The sequence below is a fragment of the Mesoplodon mirus genome, assembly GCF_964341445.2.
Source record: "Mesoplodon mirus genome assembly, chromosome: 15".
NCBI classification, from domain to species: domain Eukaryota; kingdom Metazoa; phylum Chordata; class Mammalia; order Artiodactyla; family Ziphiidae; genus Mesoplodon; species Mesoplodon mirus.
Window position 1 is genome coordinate 65,915,443 of NC_138991.1, and position 17,763 is coordinate 65,933,205.

General features: G+C 44.1%; 2 long non-coding RNA genes across 3 annotated transcripts in view; both read left to right on the top strand.

The window, feature by feature from the left end:
• The window catches only part of LOC309817396, a 200,587-nt gene that overhangs the window by 44,582 nt on the left and 138,242 nt on the right, over positions 1-17,763 (top strand). The gene's annotated exons all lie outside the window — the stretch shown is intronic.
• LOC309817251 lies at positions 1,445-2,652 on the top strand. The gene is made up of 3 exons (XR_014296104.1): positions 1,445-2,049; positions 2,131-2,269; positions 2,594-2,652. It is a non-coding gene; the product is annotated as an uncharacterized lncRNA (long non-coding RNA).

Below are 17,763 nucleotides of genomic sequence, written 5' to 3' on the forward strand. Positions count from 1 at the left end.
CCCTCCACCTACCACCAGACGAGAAAAGGCAGTGGCTCTTTCTTCATCTGCAGAAGAGGAACCCCATCTATATCTGGCATGTATAGAAGAGAGTATAATTTCCTGGGGTAACTCACTTATCACAGTCTCTTCTACCCTGCTTTCCAGAGAGCCAGGTAAACTAGCTTGACCATCAATGCCAGAGTTGGTTGATATCCAAGACCAAATCTATTGGACTGAGAATTTCTGGGGGCTTCAGTTTCTGGAGTCTTCTCAGCCTCTGGGCTCTGGCTTCCCTTCCTCCTGGTTCTGTTCTGTCCCGTGATGTATGAACCTCAGTACCTTCTTTGTGTTTTACCAGAAGCCAGCCCGCTCAAAGCACTGGTGATCACTGTGCACTTGTGGGTCACTTTAGGGGAGTTCACAGGAGGACATCGATAGAAATCACGTTGCCATGGAGTCGTAAACTTTACCATTTTCCTTTGCCAGATGCCCCCTCACCTGGTCCCAGCCACCTCCACCTTGCTTGCTCTTTTCTCCCCATCCTTCCTTTGCTCTCATTTCTCCCTTGTCTTCCTGAATCATAAGGACTTTTCCTTCTTTAGGAAGAAAGACTGCTTTTGCCTTCCCTTCTGTGGCTTGGTCCCAGGAAGGACCCCCTCCTTTAAGGTGTCACCATTCATCCTGGTATATATTAAGTTATATTCAGAAAAACAAAACAAAACAAGAGAAGCTCTTTTGGCTAAATAACTGATGACGATTTTTCTACCTCATTATTATTTTAGCTTGCAGCTTCTATTAAATTAGGATCCCACAAGCGGACCTCAATTCAAGAGTTTTCACGAGAGTGGTTTATTTGGGAGGTGGCAGTGAATGGGAGGAAAAGCAATAAGAGCAGTAGAGCACTTACAGATGAAGGTGCTGGAACATTCCTGTACAAGTCTTGATGGGACACAGGCTTTCATTTCTTCTGGGAAATGCCTGGCAGCAGAATGGCTGGGTCATATGCAAGATTTAGGTTTAATTTTTTAGGAGATTGCCAAACTTTTCCAAAGTGGTTGTAACCTTTTACACTTGCATCAGCTGTGTGTGTGTGAGGGATCCAGTTTTCCAGGATCTGTATGCCGAAAATTAAAAAGCAGTGCCGAGAGAAATTAAAGGAGCCAGGCGCGTGTTCGTGGGTCACAAGGCTCAAGGGTGTTAAGGTGTTCATTCTCCCCAAACGGATGTACAGATTCAATGCAATACCGATCAAAATCCCAGCAGGCATTTTTAGGAGTAAAAACTGATAAGCTGATTTTAAAATTCATACAGAAATGCAAAAGACCTGGGACAGACAAATAACTTTGAGAAAAGGACAACAGAGTTGAAGGGATAATTTGACCTGATTTCAAGAATTCTTATAAATATGGGCAATGTTTAAAAATTCTGAGGCCGGGGGTCTCCGGAGCGCGGCATGGCGGGATTGGCGTAGCTTGGGCCCGTGGCCCTATGTCTTCTGGCTGCGACGCCGGTCCTGCGCACGCTGCGGGGCCGCAGCCGCCGGGCGGTGGGCGCCCGAGGGGCCGGGAGGCGAGCCGGGCCCCCAGGCGGGTGTGGGCATCGTGTCCGCAGCCAGCGTCCCCGAGGCCGCGCTCGGGCCATGATGACTCGGTGAAGCTGCGCCGGGACAGCGCGGCAGGCCGACATCTTTCCGCGCTCTGAGGACCTGTGCGCGCTGCAGGACTCGGTGCCTCTGCCCTCCGTGCGCGCTTCCCTACAGGAGGGCCTGCTGGACTTAAGGCCGACCGCCTCCGCGGGGTGCACTGGGCGCCACTCCTCAGCTCCCGCTGCCCCTGATCTGTATCCAGAGCTTCTTCCAGCCATGGCTTGTCGAGACAGGATCTGGGGTTCACACCCTCTGTTATCTCTTCTGCAAGGACAGTTCAACTCATCCCCTGGTGAAGAGAAGTCAGATTATTCTTTGCATCCCATTCAGGTTGTGACAGAAAAAGAGTTTACAGAAGTCGTGTTCCTGCAATAAGAAATAAAGATGTGACCTTCCAGTTGTGTAAAGCTCATAAGTGCTGTGTAAGTGCGTCAGGTGTGCTAAGGAACGCGGAGCGAAGTGGGCTAGTTGTGAGAGAGAGACACTTAACTATGTTAACAGAGACACTCAGGTCCATCAGAATTTCCTGTGACTGGGACTGTAGAGAGTCCTTCCTCCTCAGAAGTCGAAGAGGCTGATGATTCCTCAGAACGTGTTCAGGAAGAGCCAGAGAAAATCCGTTTGAAACAAGAAGCAGTGCAGGTACAAAGTTACCACTTTAAAGCTATAGAGAAGATTATTTTTCAAATGGAAGCCTCATTGCAACACGGCACAGCTTGTGTGAGGGTTCTGTTTTCTCCTCCCATCTGCATTGTATCCCCTTGAATGGTTCCTTAAGCTTAGACCAAGGTGAATGGTGGACATTTGAACTCTAAGAAATAAAAATCAAAACATGTCGTTAGTAATATATTTTCCTTTCCTTAGAACCTTAGTATATTAGTTTTAGGGAGAACCTTAGTGATCATAAGATAAGGAAATTGAGTTCTGAATGAATACAGTCAGCTGATTCAGTGATCTTGTTTAAAGATGAGAAAATTGACAGTTCTAGTTGAACTCTCTTTTTGTAGGAGGAAAATATGGCCTCATTTTAAATAAAAGTAAATTTGAAAAAAAAAAAATTCTGAGGCCCAGTCCATGGTGCAGATGGTTTAAATCTTAGTCTCTAAGGGTGGGCCCCAGCAGCAGGAGATTTTGAGGCCCCCTAGCTAATTCCTCTGTGCAGCCCACACTGAAAATCCCTTTTAAAAGATTCTTAAGTGAATATATTTCGTGAGACCACTAGGGGGCATCCTAAGCTTATGACTGCCAGGGAATTGCCCTTCCGTCTAATAGAGGGTCACCCTGACAGCCTAATTTTTTCAGGTAGTTGGATAAATGGGGGGAAGGAGGAAAGAATAAAGAAAATAAGACTGATGGTCACTGCCTTTGGTAGTACTTTAAAAAATGCGTTAAATATTCACAGAGCATGGGGATTGAGAATGCCTTTATCGGTTTTTGATTCTGTGTTGATGGCATCTTGTGAAAAGGAGCACCTGCTACTTACAGATCTGGATGGCTGATAGAATTTTAGACTTAGCCTGGCATTTGAAACCTTATCAAATTTGGTTCTACTTTAAACTTCTATGCTCTCTGAGCTCTCCCAGACCCCTACATAAACCCTCTGTTTCAGCCACCCTGAAGGGTGGTAAGGTCTAGTGTAATCACCTTTCTCCAAACTTGATGTCCAACTAACTCCCTCTGACCTTTGAGTTCCCCGAACAGAGAACGCTCAAGTTGCCTGTGCCCAGGCCGCCCTCTGGTTGCCTCCAGCCCTCAGGGACCCCTCCCTCCCCAGAGCCCCGTAACAGCTCGTCAGGACACTCACTGGGAACTTCTTACAGGACACCTCCTGTAATTTTGAATTGCTTCATACCTTGTCTGATTGACCATTTCAGAAAGTTCTTTGAGTCCTGGGACCCCACCTTTAATTTAATAACCGTTGGTAGTGCTTGCATGTAGATGGTTGATTGACATTTGCTTGATAAAAAATTTTGTTATGATTAGTTGATTTTAAAGTGAGCTTCCCGAGAAAAGGACGATTTTTACCCTAGTGCTTAGCATCCTGCCTAGAACAGTGCGGGCCCTTGATACATGAACGTTGCCTTGAGGTAAATGTGTCCACGTTCAATATTTCCTTGCTTTAAGCTGAGTCTTTTTTCTCCTCCTCCTCCTTTTTCTCCTTCTCTGACTCTTTTAAAAAGACAGCTTGGTGCAATCTGCCTCTGGGCTGCCGTATTTCCTTCCCTCTTCCCGCCTCCCCTCCCCTCTCCTCTCTCTTTCTTAATACGTGTGCATCTGCGGTAGAATAAAAAAACATATGTTTGGTCTCTGCCCCCAGTTTCTGGCACAGAGCTTCCAAAACCCTTGTTACTTCCTGAGTGACAGGGATGCTGGGAGCATCTTTTGTTCTAATATTGGGTTTTTGACCCCAGTTCCTGACATGGAGCTCCTGAATTCCTTGGATTTCTGGGGTGATAGGAGCATATTTTGTTCTAATGAGGTGACTCTGGGCAGGCTCCCAGATGGCTTCAGGATGGAGGCTGGTCACCAGAAAGACAAAGACATGATTAGAAGCTTGGGACTTTCAGATCCATCCTCCATCCTCCAGGAAGGGAGACTGGAGATTGAGTTAATGATGGATCATGCCTACATGGTGAAACCTCCATAAAAAAAAATCCCTAAACTGTGGGGTTCAGAGACTTTCTGGGCTGGTGAACACATCCACATGTGTGGGGGTGATGCACCCCAACTCCACAAGGACAGAAGATCCTGAGCATGGGGCCCTTCCAGACCTTGCCCTATGTACCTCTTCATCTAGCTGTTCATCTGTATCCTTTATCATATTCTTTATAATAAACCAGCAAATGTAAGCATCTCCCTGAGATCTGTGAGCCATTTCCGCAAGTTAAGGAACCTGGGAAGGGCTGTGGGAACCTCAGATCTACATCTGGTTGGTCAGAAGTACAGGTGGTGTGATGACCATGGGAGTGGGGACATCCTTGTGGGGCTGGTTCCCTAACTGTGGGGTCTTTGCTGATTCTGGGTAGTTAGTGTCAGAATTGAATTAAACTGTAAGACACCCCCTACAGCTGAGGTCGGGAGAATGGCGGTTGTTAGAAGAAAACCCCTGCATGTTAGTGTCAGAAGTACTGTGAGGGGAGAAATTGTTTTCCTTGAGCTTTTTTTTATTAACACATTAAATGACAAGACTGAAGTAGTGATAAGCAGAATAGTCGAGATACTTACAACTCTGATGGGGTCTGCACGTAGCTTGATGTTTTTGGTGACAGAGTCACAGGAACCACCAATGCTACTCTGGTTTATCAACTGACATTCACGGTTGAAAGCAAGGAAATATTGAACAAAATGTTAAATTGTGGTAGAATTCAGTGAACATAAAGATGTAATTTCTCAGGACTTCCCTGGTGGTGCAGTGGTTAAGAAGCCGTTTGCCAATGCAGGGAACATGGGTTCAATCCCTGGTCCAGGAAGATCCCACATGCCGCAGAGCAACTAAGCCCATGTGCCACAACTACTGAAGCCCACGTGCCTAGAGCCCGTGCTCTGCAACAAGAGAAGCCACCGCAATGAGAAGCCTGTGCACCGCAACAGAGTAGCCCCCGCTCGCCACAACTAGAGAAAGCCCGCGTGCAGCAACGAAGACCCAGTGCAGCCAAAAATAAATAAATAACTTTTAAAAAATGTAATGTCTCCCCATATATGCTCAAGAATCCTCTCCATTCTATCTAGAAACCTCTGGTGCCAGGGGAGAGGTCTTTGGTCTCCCAGGTTAAAAACCTCTCTTGGAGCACAATATGTTGAGTACATATTTTTCTTTCATGGTCAAATGAATTCTCTTTTTCTTTTTATTAAAAAAATTCAAATCTTCAGAAAAGTTTCTAGGCTGCTACCTTTGAGTGTAAGGTCACGTGGGTAACCTGAGGCCAACATTGGTGGTTCTCAAACGTAAGCGTCAGAATCACCAGGGCTTTTCTCCTAGGACCGCTGATGCAGGTGTGGGCTGAGAGTCTTCATTTCCAGCAAGTTTCCAGGAGATGCCGATGTTGCTGGTGTGGGATGCTTCTTGGAGAGCCACTCCCTTATAAGAGTTTGGCCTTCTGACATGCCGAGGGTTGGAACTGGGCGAGTGACCAACTGGGAAGGAGAGTTGGACACAGTCCAGGTGAAGCAGGAAGAGCTGCTGTGTGTGCTTGTGACATGAGGGGGCTTTGGGGGGGTAGCAGAGGGGATGGGCTACATGTGCCACTGGAGACAGAGCCGGGTGGCAGGTGACTTGGATGTCCCACCTTACTTTGCCAGCAGCTGGGGCTGTCACCCTCCAGCTTGCTGACATTGTCCGGAGCCAGGACTTCCACCTGCATCACCTGTGCCCCTGCACACAGGGAGAGTGGCACCCTCAGTGGCAGTGTCTACCCATCGGGGTCCCTGAAGATATTCCCAACCTCCGTGTTCCCACACCCACGTGCTTCCAAGTGGCTTGAGAGCCTGCCGCCCACAGCAGGGACCCACTCGCTACATCTCACTTTAACAGCCACCTCGACCTTTCCTGTCTCACCCTCTCCTCTCTCTCCCCCCTGCTTCCTGGAATCACCTTCCAAATAAAATGACCCCAGGGCCTCCCTGGTGGCGCAGTGGTTGAGAGTCCGCCTGCCGATGCAGGGGATACGGGTTCGTGCCCCGGTCTGGGAGGATCCCATATGCCGCGGAGCGGCTGGGCCCGTGAGCCATGGCCGCTGGGCCTGCGCATCCGGAGCCTGTGCTCCGCAACGGGAGAGGCCACAACAGTGAGAGGCCCGCATACAGCAAAAAGGAAAAAAAAAAAAAAAAAAAAATGACCCGCTTCCCAGTGCTTGCCTCAGGGACTCTTTGGGGGAAACGCAACCGAAGATATGCATTCAAGTCCTGGCCTGCCCCTCACTCTCTGGGTGCCCCAGGAGTGAATCAGTCTCTCGAGCTCCGTTTTTGCATCAGAACCTCGGGGACCACACCACCTGCTTCCCAGTTATTGCCAGGATGGATTAACATCATATTCAGGAAGCACCCTGGGCCAGTGCCTGCAGTGGGTACAGGAGCTCAGAAGCATTTAGTCTCCTCCTCCCTTGAGACTGGCTGCAACTTGGGAGGAAGGAGGAAGAAGGCAGAGGAAAGAATTAATTTGTCAGATCCGTGAAGCCCGCAGGCACGGGGTTTGCATCCCTGCAGTGAGCCGGTGTGAGTGTGCGGGTCGCGGCTCCATTCCCCGAGGTTGCAGCTTTCACTCTTAGAGAATCGGACTGACAGTAAAAACGTGCATGGTGGCCTTGCATGCTTTGAGCCGTCCTGCTTCTGTCCTGGGATTTAAAAATCCTCATCTGCAGCACCTTCTCCCACAAAACATATTAGATTTTAGCTGTTGAGTTTTGAGTGGGGAAGATTGCCTCATTGATCATCTGACAACACGCCCTTGCCTTTTCCCTCTCTACCCCATCTTACTTCAGGAAGTGGGTTTGCCTTTTTTATTTTATTTTTATTTTATTATTATTTTTTCCTTTAACATCTTTATTGGAGTATATTTGCTTTACAATGGTGTGTTAGTTTCTGCTGTATAACAAAGTGAATCAGCTATACATTTACATATATCCCCATATCCCCTCCCTCTTGCGTCTCCCTCCCACCCTCCTTATCCCACCCCTCTAGGTGGTCACAAAGCACTGAGCTGATCTCCCTGTGCTATGCAGCTGCTTCCCGCTAGCTATCTGTTCTACATTTGGTAGTGTGTGTATGTCAGTTACTCTCTCACTTCATCCCAGCTTACCCTTCCCCCTCCCCGTGTCCTCAAGTCCATCCTCTACGTCTGTGTCTTTATTCCTGTCCTGCCCCTAGGTTCATCAGAACCTTTTTTTTTTTTTTTTGATTCCATATATATGTGTTAACATACGGTATTTGTTTTTCTCTTTCTGACTTACTTCACTCTGTATGACAGACTCTAGGTCCATCCACCTCACTACAAATAACTCAATTTGTATGGCTAAGTAATATTCCATTGTACATATGTGCCACATCTTCTTTATCCATTCATCTGTTGATGGACACTTAGGTTGCTTCCATGTCCTGGCTATTGTAAATAGAGCTGCAGTGAACATTGTGGTACATGACTCTTTTTGAATTATGGTTTTCTCAGGGTATATGCCCAGTAGTGGGATTGCTGGGTCATATGGTAGTTCTATTTTTGGTTTGTTTATTTATTTATTTATTTATTGCAGTACGCGGACCTCTCACTGTTGTGGCCTCTCCCGTTGCGGAGCACAGGCTCCGGATGTGCAGGCTCAGCGGCCGTGGCTTACGGGCCCAGTTGCTCCGTGGCATGTGGGATCTTCCCGGACCAGGGCACGAACCCATGTCCCCTTTATTGGCAGGTGGACTCTCAACCACTGCGCCACCAGGGAAGCCCTATTTTTAGTTTTTTAAGGAACCTCCATACTGTTCTCCATAGTGGCTGTATCAATTTACATTCCCACCAACAGTGCAAGAGGGTTCCCTTTTCTCCACACCCTCTCCAGCATTTATTGTTTGTAGATTTTTTGATGATGGCCATTCTGACTGGTGTAAGGTGATACCTCATTGTAGTTTTGATTTGAATTTCTCTAATGATAAGTGATGTTGAGCATCTTTTCACGTGTTTGTTGGCCATCTGTATATCTTCTTTGGATAAATGTCTATTTAGGTCTTCTGCCCATTTTTGGATTGGATTGTTTGTTTTTTTGATATTGAGCTGTATGAGCTGCTTGTATATTTTGGAGATTAATCCTTTGTCAGTTGCTTCGTTTGCAAATATTTTCTCCCATTCTGAGGGTTGTCTTTTCATCTTGTTTATGGTTTCCTTTGCTGTGCAAAGGCTTTTAAGTTTTATTAGGTTCCATTTGTTTATTTTTGTTTTTATTTCCATTTCTCTAGGAGGTGGGTCAAAATGGATCTTGCTGTGATTTATGTCATAGAGTGTTCTGCTTATGTTTTCCTCTAAGAGTTTGATAGTTTCTGGCCTTACATGTAGGTCTTTAATCCATTTTGAGTTTATTTTTGTGTATGGTGTTAGGAAGTGTTCTCATTTCATTCTTTTACATATAGATGTCCAGTTTTCCCAGCACCACTTATTGAAGAGGCAGTCTTTCCTCCATTGTATATTCTTGCCTCCTTTATCAAAGATAAGGTGACCATATGTGCGTGGGTTTATCTCTGGGCTTTCTATCCTGTTGCCTTGATCTATGTTTCTGTTTTTGTGCCAGTACCATACTGTCTTGATTACTGTAGCTTTGTAGTATAGTCTGAAGTCTAGGAACCTGATTCCTCCAGCTCTGTATTTCTTTCTCAAGATTGCTTTGGCTATTCGGGGTCTTTTGTGTTTCCATACACATTGTGCAATTTTTTCTTCTAGTTCTGTGAAAAATGCCATTGGTAGTTTGATAGGGACTGCATTGAATCTGTAGATTGCTTTGGGTAGTATAGTCGTTTTCACAATGTTGATTCTTCCAATCCAAGAACATGGTATATCTCTCCATCTGTTTGTATCATCTTTAATTTCTTTCATCAGTGTCTCATAGTTTTCTGCATACAGGTCTTTTGTCTCCTTAGGAAGGTTTATTCCTAGGTATTTTATTCTTTTTGTTGCAATGGTAAATGGGAGTGTTTCCTTAATTTCTCTTTCAGATTTTTCATCATTAGTTTATAGGAATGCAAGAGATTTCTGTGCATTAATTTTGTATCCTGCTACTCTACCAAATTCATTGATTAGCTCTAGTAGTTTTCTGGTAGCATCTTTAGGATTCTCTATGTATAGTATCATGTCATCTGCAAACAGTGACAGTTTTACTTCTTCTTTTCCGATTTGGATTCATTTTATTTCTTTTTCTTCTCTGATTGCTGTGGCTAAAACTTCCAAACCTATGTTGAATAATAGTGGTGGGAGTGGGCAACCTTGTCTTGTTCCTGATCTTAGAGGAAATGGTTTCAGTTTTTCACCATTGAGAATGATGTTGTCTGTGGGTTTGTCATATATGGTCTTTATTATGTTGAGGTAGGTTCCCTCTATGCCTACTTTCTGGAGAGTTTTTTTTATCATAAATGGGTGTTGAATTTTGTCGAAAGCTTTTTCTGCATCTATTGAGATTATCATATGTTTTTTATCCTTCATTCTGTTAATATGATGTATCACATTGATTGATTTGCATATATTGAAGAATCCTTGCATTCTTGGGATAAACTGCACTTGATCATGGTGTATGATCCTTTTAATGTGCTGTTGGATTCTGTTTGCTAGTATTTGTTGAGGATTTTTGCATCTATGTTCATCAGAGATATTGGCATGTAGTTTTCTTTTTTTGTGACATCTTTGTCTAGTTTTGGTATCAGGGTGATGGTGGCCTTGTAGAATGAGTTTGGGAGTGTTCCTCCCGCTGCTATATTTTGGAAGAGTTTGAGAAGGATAGGTGTTAGCTCTTCTCTAAATGTTTGATAAAATTCACCTGCGAAGCCATCTGGTCCTGGGCTTTTGTTTGTTGGAAGATTTTTAATCACAGTTTCAATTTCAGTGCTTGTGATTGGTCTGTTTCTATTTTCTATTTCTTCCTGACTCGGTCTTGGAAGGTTGTGCTTTTCTAAGGATTTGTCCATTTCTTCCAGGTTGTCCATTTTATTGGCATACAGTTGCTTGTAGTAATCTCTCATGATCCTTTGTATTTCTGCAGTGTCAATTGTTACTTCTTTTTCATTTCTAATTCTATTGATTTGAGTCTTCTCCCTTTTTTTCTTGATGAGTCTGGCTAATGGTTTATCAATTTTGTTTATCTTCTCAAAGAACCAGCTTTTAGATTTATTGATCTTTGCTACTGTTTCCTTCATTTCTTTTTCATTTATTTCTGATCTTTATGATTTCTTTCCTTCTTCTAACTTTGGGTTTTTTTTGTTCTTTCTCTAATTGCTTTTGGTGTAAGGTTAGGTTGTTTATTTGAGATTTTTCCTGTTTCTTGAGGTAGGATTGTATTGCTATATACTTCCCTCTTAGAACTGCTTTTGCTGCATCCCATAGGTTTTGGGTTGTTGTGTTTTCATTGTCATTTGTTTAGGTATTTTTTGATTTCCTCTTTGATTTCTTCAGTGATCTCTTGGTTTTTTAGTAGCATATTGTTTAGCTTCCGTGTGTTTGTATTTTTTACAGTTTTTTTCCTATAATTGATATCTAGTCTCATAGCGTTGTGGTCGAAAAAGACACTTGATACGATTTCAGTTTTCTTAAATTTACCAAGGTTTGATTCGTGACACAAAATATGGTCTATCCTGGAGAATGTTCCATGAGCACTTGAGAAGAAAGTGTATTCTGTTGTTTTTGGATGGAATGTCCTATAAATATCAGTTAAGCCCATCTTGTTTGATGTGTCATTTAAAGCTTGTGTTTCCTTATTTATTTTCATTTTGGATGATCTGTCCATTGGTGAAAGTGGGGTGTTAAAGTCCCCTACTATTATTGTGTTACTGTCGATTTCCCCTTTATGGCTGTTAGCATTTGCTTTATGTGTTGACGTGCTCCTATGTTGGGTGCATAAATATTTACAATTGTTGTGTCTTCTTCTTGAATTGATCCCATGATCATTATGTACTGTCCTTCTTTGTCTCTTGTAATAGTCTTTGTTGTAAAGTCTATTTTGTCTGATATGAGGATTGCTACTTCAGGTTTCTTTTGATTTCCATTTGCATGGAATATGTTTTACCATCCCCTCACTTTCAGTCTGTATGTGCCCCTAGGTCTGAAGTGGGTCTCTTGTAGACAGCATATGTATGGGTCTTGTTTTTGTATCCATTCATCCAGTCTGTATCTTTTGGTTGGAGCATTTAATCCATTTACATTTAAGGTAATTATCAATATGTATTTTCCTATTACCATTTTCTTAATTGTTCTGGGTTTGTTTTTATAGGTCTTTTCCTTCTCTTGTGTTTCCTGCCTAAAGAAGTTCCTTTAGCATTTGTTGTAAAGCTGGTTTCGTGGTGCTGCATTCTCTTAACTTTTGCTTATCTGTAAAGGTTTTAATTTCTCCATCTAATCTGAATGAGATCCTTGCTGGGTAGAGTAATCTTGGTTGTAGGTTTTTCCCTTTCATTACTTTAAATATGTCCTGCCATTCCCTTCTGGCTTGCAGAGTTTCTGCTGAAAAATCAGCTGTTAGCCTTATGGGGATTCCCTTGTATGTTATTTGTTGCTTTTCTCTTGATACTTTTAATATTTTTTCTTTGTATTTAATTTTTGATAGTTTCATTAATATGTGTCTTGGTGTGTTTCTCTTTGGGTTTATCCTATATGGTACTCTGTGCTTCCTGGACTTGATTGACTATTTCCTTTCCCATGTTAGGGAAGTTTTTGACTATAATCTCTTCAAATATTTTCTCAGCCCCTTTCTTTTTGTTTTCTTCTTCTGGGACCCTATAATTCGAATGTTGGTGCCTTTAATGTTGTCCCAGAGGTCTCTGAGACTGTCCTGAATTCTTTTCATTCTTTTTTCCTTATTCTGCTCTCTGGCAGTTATTTCCACCATTTTATCTTCCAGCTCACTTATCCATTCTTCTGCCTCAGTTATTCTGCTATTGATTCTTTCTAGAGTATTTTTAATTTCAGTAATTGTGTTGTTCATCACTGTTTGTTTGCTCTTTAGTTCTTCTAGATCCTTGTTAAGTGATTCTTGTATTTTCTCCATTATGTTTCCGAGATTTTGGATCATCTTTACTATCATTACTCTGAATTCTTTTTCAGGTAGGTTGCCTATTTCATCTTCATTTATTTGGTCTTGTAGGTTTTTACCTTGCTCCTTCGTCTGCAACATATCTTTTTGTTGTTTCATTTTTTTTTCCTCTTTTTGATGGGTGGTGCTGTATTCCTGTCTTACTGGTTATTTGGCCTGAGACGTCCAGCACTGGAGTTTGCAGGCAGTTGGATAGAGCTGGGTCTTGGTGCTGAGATGAGGACCTCCGGGAGGCCTCATTCCGATCAATATTCCCTGGCATCTGAGGTTCTCTGTTAGTCCAGCGGTTTGGACTCGGAGCTCCCACCACAGGAGCTTGGGCCCAACCTCCAGCCTGGGAAACAAGGTCTTGCAAGCTTCGTGGCATGGTAAAAACAGGAAAGAAACAAAGGAGCAGTACAATATCAAAGAATAAAAATCAAAATAAAGGCTTCCCTGTTGGCTCAGTGGTTAAGAATCTGCCTGCCAATGCAAGGGACATGGGTTCGAGCCCTGGCCTGGGAAGATCCCACATGCCGTGGAGCAACTAAGCCTGTGTGCCACAGCTACTGAACCTGAGCTCTAGAGCCCGCAAGCCACAATTACTGAGCCCACGTGCCACAACTACTGAAGCCTGCACACCTAGAGCCCGTGCTCCACAGCAAGAGAAGCCACAACACTGAGTAGCCCGCACACTGCAACAAAGAGTAGCCCTGGCTCAGCGCAACTAGAGAAAGCCCACGCACAGCAACAAAGACCCAACACAGCCAAAAATAAAAAATAAAATAAAATAAAATAATAAATTTATTAAAAAAATCAAAATAAAATTAGAAAGATAAAATATATATTAGGAAAAATAAAACTGTAATTGAAACAACTGCAACAAGGTAAAATAAAACCACAACAGAAAAAAAAAAAAAGGTGGGGGAGGGAACAAGCCAAAAGGAGAGAACAATAACAAAGTATAAAGAATAAAATAAAATTAGAAAAATAAGATTTATTAGGAAAAAAATATATAAAAGAATCGACAACAATGAATCAACAAGGTAAAACCAAACCCCCATCTAAAAGAGGAAAAAAGAAAAGAAAGGAAACAAACAAACAAACCTTGGGTATGGGGGCAGAGTTTAGGCGGGGGTGGAATTTAGGCAGCGGTGGGGTTTAGGGTGGGGTGCAGAAGATTAGGCCTGGGAGCCCAGCAGGCTCCCCGGTGCCTAAGTGGACAGGGAAGGCAGTGGCCACATTCCCTTCCGTTCCTTCGTGCCCCTCCCCCACCATCTCCCCCAGGGTCTCCCCCATTGCCGCTGGACCCCTAACCGTGGGTGGGTCCCTCTGGGTGTAGGAACTCCTCCCCTCCCCCAGCCACCCCTCAGGGTCCCGTCCCGGAGGTCTGGCCTTTACTTTTGCTCCCCCTTCCCTCCCTCCCACCCCCTCAGGACCCGCACGGCTGGAGGGGGCCTCAGTGGGCAGAGGATCAGGCCCGGGATCTCAGCAGGTTCCTGGGGCCCAAGTGGGCAGAGGAAACCTGGCCACGCTCTTTTGATCCTCTGCCCTCCCAGTGGTTCCCCAATTTCCCCCTTCCGTGGGGGATCCTTTCCCCTCCCCCAGCAGCCTCCCGGCCTCCACTTCTCCTCCCCCTTAACCCCCTCCCCACGCCCCACGTCCTACCGGGTCGCTGGGGGTTCCTCCCGTCCCCTTAGGAGTCCATGGTCCCCCACCGGTGCCTGGTAGGTGCCCTCGTTGTGAGGAGACGCGAATTTCGCGTCCTCCTAGTACACCGTCTTGACTCCGCTGCTCTGCCTTTTTTATTATTTTGATCATTTTATAGCAGAAGTATTCATGAGATGCCTGGCATTCACTGATTTGTTGGACCTGTGGCCTTTTAATTTATTTATGGTTTGGTTAAAATTCTGTAAAATTAAAAAAAGAAATAAAAAATCTTTAAATTAATGTCAGAATTCCTCCCTGAGCAAGCCTCTCCCCTCCCAGCCAAAAACACGATGTTGAAACAGAATTGGACAAGAGGCACGGATGGGGAGAGAAGATCAACAGGGGCTGCCTCTTCCCTCTCCACCTACTTGGTGTGAATTTTCATGCAGGCTCTGTCAGTGGGGATATGTTTCTAAGTACATTTGCTACAGGCACATGCATCTGGGGACAGAAGTGGAGGGAGACAGAGACAATATGAAGACAGCATGAAATGCAAGAGAAACCAAAACGAACACACATTTTGAGTGGCAAATCAATTTTTTGTAATTAAAAATGCTTTTAAAAGACAGTTTTTATGAGTTCAAACAGAAAGGAGAGCACCTTTCTTCTGAGAAAATTTTACATGTAATTTGAGGTGTGGAGCTGTGGACACCAAAGTGGGCTTTATCTTCCATTTCATTCCTCAACTCGCTGTCTCAGCCCACAGAGCCTGTGTGAGCCAGTGCCGTGTGTCTCTCTGGCTCCTGGCAGAGCAATGGAGTATGACAGCGGGTCAGGGCCCATTTTAAATAGACAGATGGAATTTGAGATGCAGACGATTAAAAGCTAAGAAGCTGAGGTGAACCAGTTACTCCGTTGATGGGTCACAGCAGCCTGTTTCCTCAACCACAGTAGACATCAAGCTACTTGTGGCCAGGATTCATACCTGGTACATCGTGAGTGTTTGCATAGCACCCCTGGCCCTTGAAAAGATCTTTTCTTGTGTAAATACTTTTAACCTTCAGATTTTATTGCATAACATCTTTGCTATATATAGTGTGTGTATAACAAGATGTCAAATACCGAATATATACATGTGCATACATACACTCACAGTGAAGAGAGAGAGAGAGAGAGAGAGAGAAACTCTTAAACACAGAGCCCATAAATTTGCATAGAATTCAGTTGGCCAGAGGAGTTAGTCTCTAAGAGTTTGTGAATGGAGTATTGATAAAACCAACATTTGCTTTCAAGAAATTTACTGTGGTGATAGATTAATTATCTAAGAATTTGGTAGTATTGGGGTTGGTGATTAGAAGCAGAAAGGATAGTTTGGAAGCTCTTGGAAATTGTCTAGGTGAGAAATAAGGAGAGCTTATGCAGCACCAGGAACAGACGTGAATTAACCTGTTGGAGAGACATTGAAGAAGTTGGGTGACCGTGACATGGCAGGTCCCCATGCGAGGGGATGAAAGGAAGGAGTCTAGAAATGCCACGTCTGTCTATCCATCTCTGAGTCAGGACCTCATTAAAAGAGTACCACACCCAGTTATTTATAGTGTTGGAAAGGCCTCCGGAGAAATGCTCTGTGTCCTCTAGCCTCTGCTGTCCTAACGTTCCTCATACTGTCTATTCCCACAGGTGATAGCACTTCTTCTTTACAGGTAATTGGTGTGAAGGCTCTGGTTTTATATAAAAGTAAGAGGGCAGCCTTTCACATGGAATATACTCTGTTTAAGATGGAATTTGGTTTCACTTTATACGATCAGCTGAATTATCTCAGAAGGAGAGAAGATGGCCTCCTCATCTTTGGGATGGGGAGATGGTGCTTTGGAGCACACAGAAGATCCTAACTGTAGCCCCCAAGCTCTCCAGGGATGGCAGGACCTAAGGAGTGTCAGCATGAATGTCTCTGAAGGCTGGGCAGTAAGCACTGTGGTTTGGGGATTAGAGGAAAAGAGCCCCAGTGGTCCAGCTTGTGGTCAGTGGGGTGAGCACTTGAGAGGGACCAACTTGTGGTTTTCCTGAGCCAGACTTCTTTCTTATTTTCTTGATGTCATATAAGAAAATCTCTGGGTTCTCTATGATCCAGTAGATGGGGTGAGGGAGCCTCAGTAAGGACTGATAATGGATGGACATCTTACTGGTGTTGGTAAGTGGAAGCTGGGAGCCAGGCTTAACCTGTTTTAAAGAATAAAGAAATAAGGTGATTCATCTACTCAAATACTGTGGGCCAGAAATACCTGTTACAATGATTAAAATGCAGGGCTCTGCAGTTTTATTGGGCGAATATTTCAGAGGTGTTTACTATAGCTGATTTCACTGGATTTACCTTGCTGTGAAATTCTCAGCTTCCTGGGCTGGCTGATGCTAGAGTGGAAACCTACTACTGTCAGTGCCCTCAGTGGCTTGGGAGATATAAGGTATGTTGTGGATAATTTTTTGACCCTTGTTAAAGGTGTATATGCCTCTAAGATCAGTTCTTTATGAGCCTCATCCATGGTGATTCCACGCTTGTTATACCATTCTGAAGATTAACATTGAGCATCCCTACATTGGTATAATTCCCGTGCTGGGAAGTGCAAAGGGAACAGGATGGGACTCATCGTTGGAGGTGAGGACGAACCTACACATGAGTCTGAAGCATTTTTTGAGCCTAAGTGCAGGTCATTGAACAGAACAGCCACACGTTATCCAGTGAAACCTGAACGGCCAACCCCAGGACACCAGGACACTCAAGATGCAGGGGTGGCTTAGCGTACATGCACGCCGAGGGCACTGCCACGTTTCCTTCACCTTGTCTTAGGAACGCCTCCCATTTGCTCTCTCTGAGAACATCTGGGGTTGCAAGAGACAAATCTGAGCGCGCCCTGTTCCCCTTGGAAATTACTCTCTTTTAAGAATTCCCCTTTTGCGTGTCTTCTGTATCTTTAAACCAGCACCTAATTTCATTAAGTCAAGAAGTGCTTTTTATACCTCATTATCTGTGGAGGGTCTAATATGTTTAGGACATTCCTGTGGAACTGATGAAACGCAGAGTCTGTTTGTAAATGTTTGAGAGACTGCCCTCCCCATCATAAACCCCTGGCCTGATTTTATGAAGAACTTTCATTTAAAGAGCTCATTTCAGCTTTACCTTGTCTTGTATGGTTAGTATGATCACCTCTGCCGAAGAGGAAAGCTACTTTCAGATCAGAAATAAACAGGAAACATTTTCTCTCTCTCTCTTTTTTTTTTTTTTACTGAAAGAAAAAAACGTTTGACAACCCCTTTTCCCTTTAATTCTTTTTTTTTTTTTTTTTGCGGTACACGGGCCTCTCACTGCTGTGGCCTCTCCCGTTGCGGAGCACAGGCTCCGGATGCGCAGGCTCAGCGGCCATGGCTCATGGGCCCAGCCGCTCCAGGCATGTGCCCCAGACCGGGGCACGAACCCGTGTCCCCTGCATCGGCAGGCGGACTCTCAACCACTGCACCACCAGGGAAGCCCATCCCTTTAATTCTTTAACTAAGATGTAGTAAGATGTGGCCTTATCCTGTGGAATGCTGGGTTAATTCTTTAAAAAATACACACACACACACACACACACACACACACACACACATAAACACACACAGTCAAACAAACAAATGTCCAATAATCTAAATGGTAAAACTATTTGCTTAGGATCTTATGCCAGGATTTCTGAATAAAATTCTTGAGATTCT